A 12,945-nucleotide genomic window follows, 5' to 3' on the forward strand; every position below is an offset into this window, starting at 1 on the left:
TATTAATTCCTATTTTTTAAAAAACGACATATTTAAGAAGAAGCTAAACTTAAACTTTATAGAGCTAGACTTTATATCTTTTATTAAGCTTAAGGTACTATAGATAATTTATATCTACTAAGTTAAAGCGAATACTATTATGCTAAGAACTACCTTCTGATTTCTTCTATTACCTAACTAGGTCTTAAAAGATTTTACTAGAGATATCTAAAAAGTTATACTTATATAAGTAATTACTTACTTTAATCTTTAAATTTTAAATATATAATAGGATATAGTATAGAAACTCTAAAGCTATACTAATAGGATTATATTATTAGTTACTTAGAATATCTGTATAAGAAAAGATAAGATAGATAGATAGATAGATTAAGATTTTTACTCTTAAGGTATAAACAGTATTTATTTTTAGGCTTATTAAAATAAATTATTGTTACCTGTATTCTCTTTGAAGGTACTAAATATATTATTAGAATTACTAGTTAATTAAAGAGATTTCTTAAACTAGCTATAGTTTATAATTATAAATAGAGTTAATAACTAGATTGAATTTTAACTAAAAGCTACCTAGGATGTTAAATATGTATATACACTAGTACACTAGGTAAGATATAACTAAGAGATAGTTAATCTACTATATAAAACTGTTATAATAAGATATTACAATTATTTATTATTTATAAAGGGGTTAGCTATTAGCTTCTATATTAAGTTACTATACTGTACAGAGTCTTACTATATCGCGTCTATCTACTTATACAACAATTATAAATACGCTATAACTTGATAATATTAAAGAAAGATAAGATAGTTAGAGAAAAATATATACAGTATAGAAGATATTATTACACTAGCTAATTAGTAGAATCTTTTATAACTTATATTTTCGTTTAAGCTACTCTAGTAGTATTCTTACTAACACTAGATATTTAAAAAAAGTTTTAATCTTAACTATAGTTTTTAACTTAAAGCTAAACTAAGCTCTAATAAATACTTAAGCTCTTAACTATATATTTATAGTAATACTTTAAGGAGCAATTAATTAAAACATAGTAAATTAGCTCTCTATTACTATTACTATATACATAAACAAATCTTTACTATATAATACAGAGCTAAGTATTAGCTTTTATACAAACTTACTATATTATATTTTTACTATAATATATCTATCTACTATTACTATAAGTATAAATTCTCTATAAACCTAAGATAATAAAAACTTCTTTTAAGAAGTCTTTTGTTTTAAAAGTAACTCTTTTAAAACTAAATACTAAGTACTTATTAAAAGTTAGATCTATATAATAGAATTAAGTATTCTAGAATATCTAGTCTTTGCAAAGAAAATACAACTAAAGGCTTAATTAAACTAAACTTATTAAAACTATAATTCTATTCGAAAAAGCTTACAAGCCCCGCTACTTCTTGACCCAACAGCTTACAGAAGCTTAGGATTCGAAAAAGCCGGCCGGACTACGTACAGCCTAACTACCCCAATAATAATTATTACGTTAATAAGAGTAGTAAGATTTTCTAAGATACTATAAGATTAGAAACTTTATCTCTATAACAACAGTAACCTATTCTTAAATTCTAAAAACTTTAGAAGTCTTATGTAGTAGATACAGCAATCTACGTAGATTATATATTAAAATTACACATAGTTAATAAACTTTATAATTAGGATATTAGTATTCTAGTGTAGAATATTGTTTTCTAGAGGACAGGGATTAATATGTTACGTTACTATAGTGTTTTAGTTACGCACGCTTTTTAATTAATTATTAGATCTTATTATGTCTTTACACTAAATATAGCAGCTAAACTATAAACTAGTTATAAATTATTAGCCCTCTACTTTCTATTGCTATTACTATTACTATTACCCTTACTACTATATCTTAATAAGATCAGCTAGCTTTATCTTTACTTTATATTAATTCTATAGTTCTGTAGTAATAGTTTATACCTCTTAAATTACTTTTATAAGTCTTTATTTCTAGGTAATATATCTAGGGTTTATAAAAGTTAACTAAAAAAACTTTTTATTTTAAGTTTAAATAGTATTATTATACTACCTAGTAGCAAGGCTATTATATTAAAAAAGCTAAGTATTAAAGCTAACTTTATAAGCCTAATAGACTTATATAAGAAAAAGCTAAACTTTAACTTTATAAAGCTTTTTAATAAGCCTTTTATTAAGTATAATATATTACTTAGTATATAGATTACTTTAGTAAAAAATATTTCTACTATTTTCAGTGATTTTTTTTTTTTTTTCTTTTTTACTACTACTACCAGGTCTCTAAAGATATTACTAAAGAAATCTAGAGTACTAAACTTGTACTAGTAATTACTTACTTTAATCTATTAATTATTAGTTTACTATATAATAAAGTTTAGAAACTTTTAGGCTATACTAATAGTATTTTATTATTAGTTTAGTATAATTTTAGTTTTAAAGAAAGATAAGATAAAGTTAAAAAATAAATACATAAATAAATAAAGTATATAAATTTTAATTTTTAAGGTAAAAAAGAAATTTATATAGTAGCTTACTTATATAGACTATTATTACCTTTACCTATTTTAAAGCTACTTTAGTTATTTTTTAAAAACTACTAGTTAATTAAAGAGTTTTTATAACTAAGCTATAGTTTATAATATAATCTAAAGCTAATAATTAAACTAAACTTTACCTAATAGCTACCTAGGCTCTTTAATACATACTTATACTAGTATATTATATAGCTAGCTATAAAAAAATAGTTAATTAGCTTTTTATTATTATTATATATACTCCTACTAATATTTACTATATAAAAGGGGCTAAGATTTAGCTTTTCTATTAAGTTACTATATTAAACTTTTACTATATTATTATATTTACTTATACCTTAATTATAAATATAATATAAACCTTAAATACTAGAAAGCTATTTAGGTTAAAACTATTCTTAGGCTATAGTTATAAGTTTAGAATTACTAGTTAATTAAAGAGTTTAAATAACTTAAGTATAGTATTAAAAGTAATTTAGAATTTATAATAAAAAAAACTTTAACTAATAGCTGCCAAGGCATTTCAATACGTATATTTACTAGTATAATAAATATCTAGTGCTTAAGAAATAGCTAATTAGCTCTTTATTACTATTACTATATACTTTTACTAACTTTTACTATGTAAAAGGTAGCTAGGTATTAGCTTTTATACTAAGTTACTATATTAAATTCTTACTATATAAGATTTATTTACTTATAACTTAAGCGTAAATATACTAAAAGCCTAAAATAATAATTAATATTAAAGTAGGTAGGCTATATATAGTATAGCTAAGTTTTAAAACCTTTAGCTTTAGTAAGCTATTAAGGCTAAATACTACTTTAATTATATTAAAACTCTTTATAGTTTTAGTTAATATAGTAATATCTATTAAGTAATTAAAAATTAAAAAATATACCTACTTTTTATTAAAAACGAATATACTAAAATAAGATCTAAAAAATTATTTTTTACTTAGTCTCAAAGAAATAAGATGTTCTAGATATTATAGATAACTTTATTAAGTAAAAAGTAATAGTCTATTATTTTAGTCTATTAGTATATATGTACTTCTAATATAAGTAGCTAAATAGAAAATAGTTATAATCTAATATAGTAACTTTATATAAACGCTAATATTTAGCCTTTTTTTAAATAGTTAATATCAAAGAAACTATATAGTAATAGTAATATAGATCTTATAAGTAATTTCTTTTTTAATAATTAGTAAATTTACTAGTATATATATATATATAAAAAAGCTTAGGTAGCTATAAATTATAGTTTATTCTAAAAATAAACTTTTGTAAGTATTTAAAACGATAGCTAGGCAATGAAAGCTCTATTTCTTAATAGTTATATTTTATATATAATAGTAAAACTTATAAAAAGCTTAGGTTACTATAGCTTATATAAGTAAGTAATAATCTTAGATATTTCAATATTTTAAGCTTATTAACTTATTATTTATTATATTTTTAGTCTTGTTTTACTAATATTAAGATTATATACTTATTGTATATTACTCTTATTAAATCTTAACTATATAAGTACTATATTAGACAGTAGTTAATTAAAGTATAAGTAACTATATATAATAGCTAGTACTAGGATAGTAGTTAATATTTTTTATAGTAGAATTTCTAAAAACTAAACTAAATAATAAAAGAAAATAAAAGGTATTACTAAGTATAATACTAATAAATTTAATATAAATAATTTAGGTATTAGGTAGTATCCTAAAGATACTAAAAGGCCTAAGGTAAAGCTTTGTAAAGTATAAGTTTAGCCCCTTTTATATAAGTTTATTAAGCTAATAGAGATTTTTTTAATACTTAGCTCCTTTAACTTAACTAGCTTACTACTAAATAGTATAGTAATACTATTTTATTTTTAAAAAAATGGGTTTTCGAAGTAAGCTTTAATAAATTTTAAGTATTATAATTAAACTAAAGATTAGTAAAAGTAGTTGGGTAGGTTAAAAACTTATATATACTATTAATAGTATAAGGAGTTACTATTAAAGTAATAGTAATAGTAATTGTTATAGTAATAGTAGTAGTGATAGTAATTTAAAGTAGAAAATAATATATAAGTTAAATTTTAGCTACTAAAGCTAATATAAGTATAATATTAGAACTAAAAAGTAATTATATTACGTATATAGCCAAAATATAATAGTAATATATTATATTAATTTCTATTTTTTAGTAATACTAGAAGTTTAACCTTATTTACTTTTAAGAGTAATTAATTCTTTTTACTAAAAAAAAATTCTTATTATTTATTTATCTATAAAAGTAGGCTTTATAAAGTAATAATAAAGCTTATTCTTATTAAAATTAGTTACTTTAGCTACTAATATATTAAAAAGATTCTTATTGCTTTTAAAAAATAAGGCGTTTTTTTAATAATTAAAAAATAAAGTTTAAATGTATAACTATAGAAAAAAACTTTCAAATAAATAAACCTTAGTAATATTAAAATTAGTTTAATTATACTTTAATAAGTAGTTACTTTTTTATATAACTTAAATAGTATCTTAATATATATAAAGCATAGATAGATACTTTAGAATTTATAAATTAAAAACTATATATAACTATAGAATTATTTTAGGTTTATAGTATATTTAAACTTCTAGTATAAGTACGTAGACGTAATATAGCAGAAACCTAATATAGTAACTTACTATAAAAACTAATATATAGTATCTTATAATATAGTTATAACTGTTAAAAATTTATAGTAGGAGTAATAAAAAGCTAGTTAGTATACTATTACTTTTAACTAGCTACTTAAAAAACTAGAATTAATATACTTCTAAGAGTTAAAGTAAGAGTTAGAGTAAAAATAAACTTTAAGTTATAAACTATAGTTATAATAATAGAATCTATTTAATAACTAGTATTTAGAAGTTCTTTACTAAAGCAGCTTTATAAAAGGTATAAGTAAAGAAACTTTATATATATTAGCTATATAAGTAATATTATTAAAACTTATAAAGTTTTTATTTAATAAATTTAATCTTCTTTTATCTATAACTATAGCTTACTAATAATAGATCTCTATTAGTATAGCTTAGTAGCTTTTTTAGCTATATTTAATAGTAAGCTTATTTTTAAGGATAGAAAATAATATATTATAGTATTATTAAAATTTATTTTTATATATATTTTAATTATTTATTATACTAATTATATTTACTTACTAAAGTAGTAAAAGATTACCTAGTTGAAATTTATAAACTATATACTTTTTATTTCTATTAATATTTTATTAACTATTACTATAACTACTGTTATTACTTTTACCTTTAGCTTTAATCTTACTTTAGATTAATTATATAGTCTTATAGTAGTATTCTATACCTTTAAGATTACTTGTATAATTTTTAATTCTTAGGTAGTATAACTAAGATTTATAAATTTTTGTTTTAAGTAGCTCTTATTAAGAGTTATAGTATTATAATTCCACTACTTATATAAAAGCTTAGTAAGTTAAAAAGCTTAGTAATATATAAACTTTTTCTAGTTTATAAACTTGTATAAACATAGGCTAGGCTATAACTTTTATAGCTAATTTTTTAAGTTTTTTATTTAGCTTAAAGTACTATAGAATATTATTATATTTTAAAAATAAAAGGTATTACTATTGTACTAGCTATTACTTTTATTACTTTTTACTACTTTACTAGGTCTTAAGAAATCTTATTAGAGATATTTAACTTATAAAACTAGTACTACTTATAACTTACTTTAACTTTTACCTATTAGCTAATTAAAAATTATAATATTAAAAATCCTAGCCTATACTAGTAAAGTTAGATTAATAAGCTGGAATAATTATCAAAGAAAGAATTAAATAGATAGATAAAAGTATTTCAAGTATAAACAATATATATATACTAACTAAAGAATATAGACTATTAAAATTTTTACTTGGACTAAAATTACTTTTATTTAGTTTTTTAATCTACTAGTTAGTTAAAGATATATTATCCCTATAGCTCTTTAAAAAACAGGGATAAATATATTATATTACTATTATATTTTAGTTATATAGACGTTTTAATTACTTATTAGTTCTTACTATATATTTATACTAACTACAGTACCTAAAGTTCAACTTAGTTATAAACTTTTTATATTATTAGTTATTTACTTTCTATTACTATTACTATTACTATTACCTTTACTACTACCTCCTAATAAGGTTAGCTAGCTTTATTCTTTTTATATATTAATTTTCTAGAATTATAGTAAGGTTTTATACCTTTTAAATTACTTTTATAAGTTTCTTTATAAGGCAGTATAGCTAAGGTTTATAAAAGTTTACTTAAAATATATTTTATTTTTAGTTAAAATAGTAGCATTATACTACTTAGTAATAAGGCTGTTAAGTTGAAAAAGCTAGGTATTAAAGAAAGCTTTATTAGCCTTATAATTTTATATAAAAAGAAGCTAAACTCTTACTTTATAAAGCTTTACTTTAAGCCTTTTATTAAGGTAAAGATACTGCTTAATATCTAGATTACTTAAGTAAAATATATTACTATTATATTAAGTAATTTTCTTTATTTTCTCTTACTACCTAACTAGATTCTTAGAAATTTTACTAGAGATATCTAAAGTACTATACTAGTAATAGTAATTACTTACCTTAATTCTTTAATTATTAGTTTACTGTAACATACAGTATAGAAACTTCTAGGCTTTACTAAAAGAATTATATTATTAGTTAATTATAATCTTAGTTATAAAGAAAAATAAAATAGGATATATAAAATAGATAAATAGATAAATAAAGATCTTAACTCTTAAGGCGTATAGAATATTTATATGCTAGCTTATTTATATAAACTATTATTACCTATACTTTCTTTAAAGCTGCCTTAGTTATAGATTTAGAATTACTATTTAATTAAAGAGTTTTTATAACCTAGCTATAGTCTATAATATAATTTAAAGCTTATAACTAAGCTAAACTTTAACTAATAGCTGTCTAGGCTTTTAAATATAAATTTATACTAGTATATTAAGTAGCTAGTAATTAAAGAGATATCTAATTAGCTCTTTATTACTATTACTATATACTTTAACTAATATTTACTATATAAAAAGGGGCTAAGCAATAGCTTCTATACTAAGTTACTATATTAGATTCTTACTATATTACGTCTATCTACTTATACTAGCAGTATAAATACGCTATAAAACTAAAAAAGACGTTTTATAACAGAGCTAAAGTTTTTAATTTACCTTAAATTTTATAACTAAGCTAAATTTAGGTGAATAGTAAGTTAGGCTCTTATAAACGTATCTATACCTAATAAATTATAAAGAATAATACTAAAACAAAGTTAATCTGCGTTTAAATAGTATTTATCTATACTTTTACTAATATTTACTATATAATAGGAGGATATAAATTAGCTCTTACACTAAGTTACTATACTGTAGTCTTACTATGTTATATCTATCTACTTGTATAGCAAGTATAATTTCGCTATAACTATTAAATAAATAAAGAATTATTAAGCTAATAAGTAAACAATTAGAATAAGTAACTTCTAGTACTAGTTGATAAATTTAGATTTTTCTAATAAGGTAAAAAAAGACCTAGTTAGGTAGTTAAGAAAAAGGTATTTACTAAGTATAATAAGAATACTTTTTACTTAAAAAACAAGAATATTATATAATTCTTTAAATTTAATATAAGACTTAGAGTATAGCTTTAAAAGGTTAAGGCTTAGCTCCTTTTTATATAAGCTTATAAAACTTAAAAATCTTTCTTAAATACTAAGCTTCTTTAACTTAATAAGCTTACTACTAAGTACAATATTAATACTACTTTAATAGATAATTCTAGCTTAAATCGGCAGGCTTTAGTAAATTGTAGTTATAGGGCCTAAAATAAGAAAATAATAAAGATAACCTAATTAGTGTAATACTCTGCTGCGAGACTATTTAATTAATAGAGTAAAAGAATAAAGTTAGTAAAATAAACTAGGCTATTAACTTTAAGAGATATCTAAATCTAATAGGAGGAATATAATATAAGTATAGACTAGTTTTTAAAGTAGTAGAGACTTATAAGTAGAAGTAATTACAATAGTAATAGTAATAGTAATAGTAATAGAAATTTAAAGTAGAGAGCTCTTAGCTTATAACTATAATAAGCTCTAGCTACTGTATTTAATATAGATAATTATAGCTAATAAGGAACTAAAATATTTATTGTTACGAAAATATAATAAGAACGCATTACATTAATTACTCTTCTCTAGGGAATAAATAATATATATAATAATATTAGTAGTAAAATTACTTCTCCTTACTATAGTAATTATAGTAAAGCTTATTTTAGTATTTATTCTTAATAAAAGTACCTGAGTTGTTTTAGTTTCTAAGGTAGGTAAATTACTTTAACGTGTTTATAATTTTAAGATAGTAATCAAAAGCCTAGAACGTATATAATACTTAAAGAAGTACTATTATTTTAGGTTTATAGCGTATTTATGCTTATAGTATAGGTAGATAGATATAACATAGTAAGAATCTAATATAGTATATTGGTAAAAAAGCTAATACCGAGCTCCTTTGTATATAGTAAATATTATTAGGAGTATATAGTAAAAATAATAAAGAGCTAAATAGCTATCTCCTAAGAACTAGATACTTAATATACTAATATAAATATATATCTAAGAGCCTAAGTAGTAATGAAAGTATAGTATAGCTTTAGGTTATAAACTATAGTTAAGTTTATAATAACTTTTATAGAAACAAGTAATTCTAAATATATAACTAAAGTTAATAGTTTATATAGATAAGCTAATATATATATACTTAATAATTTAAAAGATAGAAATTTTATTTATTTATTAAACTACCTTATCTTATCTTGCTTTACTACTAAGCTTATACCTTATTAAAAGATTAATTCTATTAGTATAGCTTAAGAGTTTCTATACTATATTATCTAGTAAGCTTATAATAAAAGATTTCATAGAAGTAATTACTAGTACTTATATAGTACTTTAGATATCTCTAGTAAGATCTATAAAGACCTAGTGAAGTAATTAAAAGAAATTAGAGGTATTACTCAATATAATAGTAATATATCTTCCTTAAAAGATAAAGATAATTTTTAATACTTAAAGTTAATTACAAACTTAAAGTATAGCTTTATAAAGTTAAAGCGTAATTTTTTTTTATATAAGTTAATAAAACTAAGAAAAATTTCTTAAGTACTAAGCTTACTACTAAGTAGTATAATAATACAACTTTAACTAAAAATAGGAGTTAGTTTAAGTAAGCTTTTATAAGTCCTTAGTATACTACCTAGAAAAAAAGATTTATAGTAGTAATCTAGGAAGCATAATACCTTACTATAGGGCTATATAATAAAGATAAAACAAGAATAAAGCTAGCTAATTTAAAAGTAATAGTAATAAGAATAAGAATAGTAAAAGTAATAGTAATAGCAATAGGAAGCAGAGAGTTATAACTAGGTTAAACTTTAGTTATATAAAAAGTAATAAACAATTTAAACGTAGATATAGAAATACAAAAAAAAGATTATATATTAATCCCTGTTCTCTAGGGAAAGAAGTACTATAGAAGCTAAGAAACCGGTAACTTTAATAGTATAATAATCTTTTAGGCAAATTCTAAGAGATAAAGCTTTCCTGTTAGAAAAAGAAACTATTTTATTTTATAAAAAAGAAGAGTAGATCTTTATAAATCGTATATATATAAGATACTGCTACTTTTTATAATAATTACTATAAAAGCTTTTGAAGCTTATTAGAAGGTTAGAATAGTCTATAAAGCTTAAAGATTAGAAAGTATAAAAATAGTTATTTTAAACCTAGATAAACAGGATAGAAAAGCCTAAATAATAAAGTCTATTTATTTTAGGCAAATAAATAAGATTACTAGAAGATCTAATTATACTAAAATTAGAAGCTTTTAAGAAAAACTTTTACTACTTAAAAATCTTATATAGGTTAGAAAACATTTTTAACAATAATAAGAAACTATAAACATAGAGTAAATATAGTACTATATATATCTTTTATTATTTTACTAAATATAACTTATATTCTTCTAAAGCTTTTTAATTTTCTTATAAACTTAAGTAGTAAGTACTTTATAACAAAATATTAAACACGAAATAATAAAGAGGAGTTAAAGTAGTAAGTAACTTAATATCAACAAGGTATTAATACTAATAAAATAATTCTAAAAAAATACGTTTAATTACGTATAAATAGAAAACTTACTATTATTTACAGATATATAATACTACTCTAGAGTAGAAATATTTTAGAAAAAACAATTTAGTAAATAATAGTTGGAAATGTTATAATATAAGCTAAGCTTCTAGATTTGGAGTAAGTAGTAGAAGAACTTAAAACACAATTAATATTTCTTTAAAAACTGTACTTTAACTCTGTTAATTAGAAAAGAATTTCTATAATTACTTGTAAATTATTTGCTAAGCATTATTAGTAAAGTTAAAGATTATTACTTAGCTATACTATATTATTATCTAAAATATATAGCTATACTTAAAATATAGAAAGAGTTTCTATAAAATACTTAACTTCTTTCCTAATAATATATTAGAAAATTGATAAATAAAGTACTTCTTTATATCCGAAGTCATAAAAGTTAAATACTCTTTTAGATTATAAAATAGTACTTATACTAATAATAAAGATTATAAAAAATAAAGAAGTCTTAGAGGAAGAGCTAAAGGAAATAATTTATTAGTTTTTATTCAAGAAATTAGTTTTCTAAAGAATCGTCTATTAACTTAAAATAAAGAATTAATAAGCTTATAAAAGAAACTAAAAGTTAAATACCTTTAATTAAAGTTAGTAAAATAATTATAATATAACTTACCTTACTTAGAATATTTAATAGTATTATTATTAGTAAAGTATAGTATGTTTAAAGAACTACTAGTAGTATTAGTATTACTAAAAGCTTCTTGGTTTTTCCTTTAAGTAGCTTTACTAAAGCCAAATTATTTTAAGCTACTAAAGCTACAAAAAAAAAATCTAAATTAGTAGCTAAAAGTTATTAGTAATATAAAAAGAGCTATTAACGCTAAACTAAGTAAAGAAAGAGCTTTAAGCTTAATATTAGCTAAACTAATAGTTAATAAGTAAAAGCTTTTACTTTAGAAGTAGTAAAAATAATTTTAATAGTCTAGTTACTATTATAAAGAGTAGTTAAAGCTTTAGTTTTAATAGTAAAGCTAAGTAAAAAAGATATATTAATAAGACTTAATTGAATTCTAATTGTAAAACCTTTAAATACTAAGCTTAGAGTATATTAGTTTATAAAAACTTTCTATACTAAGTACAAGCTACAGAAAAAGAAAGTAATAAAAAAATACTATTAGTAAATCTAGAATCTAAATATAATTAGTAAGATTATAAAGGAAGTAGCTTAGTAAAACCTATATATAAGTATACTTATAGCTAAAAGATTACCTTCAGTACTACTAACTAAATACAACTATTAGATAAAAGTAGCTAATAAATAAAGATTATATATAGCTTATAAAAGTCTTTTTTTTTTAGATTTATAGCGTGTTTATACTTGTTATATAAGTAGATAGACGTAGTAAAGTAGGACAAAAGTATAATAACTTAGTATAGAAGCTAGTACAGAGCCCCTTTATACATAGTAAATATTAGTAAATGTATATAAGAATAGTATTAGTAAGTAAAGACTCTATCTTTTAGTAATTATATTAGGTTTATAGCGTTTTTATACTAATTGTATAAGCAGATAGACGTAATACAGTAAGACTATAGTATAGTAACTTAATGTAGAAGCTTACACTTCGCCGGTTTGTACACAGTAAATATATATAAGAGTATATAATAATAGTATTAGAAAGTAGAAATATAAACTATCTCTTCTCTAGAGGATAGAGATTAATATGTAATCTTATTATTATATTTTTGTATTTCTATTTTAATTTTGAATTAGTTTTTACTATTTAGACTAACTATGGCAGCTAATGTCTAAGCTAGTTATAAGTTATTAATTCTTTACTTTTTGTTACTATTACTATTACTATTACTATAACTATTACTATTACTATTACTATTACTACTACTTTAAGATTAGCTAGCTTGTTTTTTATTTTAAATTAGTTATATAACTCTATAGTAAGGTATTATACTCTTTAGATTACTATTAAAAAATTTCTTTTCTAGGTAGTATACCTAGAGTCTATAAAAGCTTACTTAAAAAAGCATTTATTTTTAGTTAAAGTAGTAGTATTTTACTACTTTGTAATAAGCTAATTAAGTTAATACAGCTAAGTATTAAAAAAAGCCTTATTCGATTTATAAACTTATATAAAAAAAAATC

Source organism: Dothidotthia symphoricarpi, assembly GCF_010015815.1.
Source record: "Dothidotthia symphoricarpi CBS 119687 unplaced genomic scaffold P153scaffold_2, whole genome shotgun sequence".
NCBI lineage: Eukaryota > Fungi > Ascomycota > Dothideomycetes > Pleosporales > Dothidotthiaceae > Dothidotthia > Dothidotthia symphoricarpi.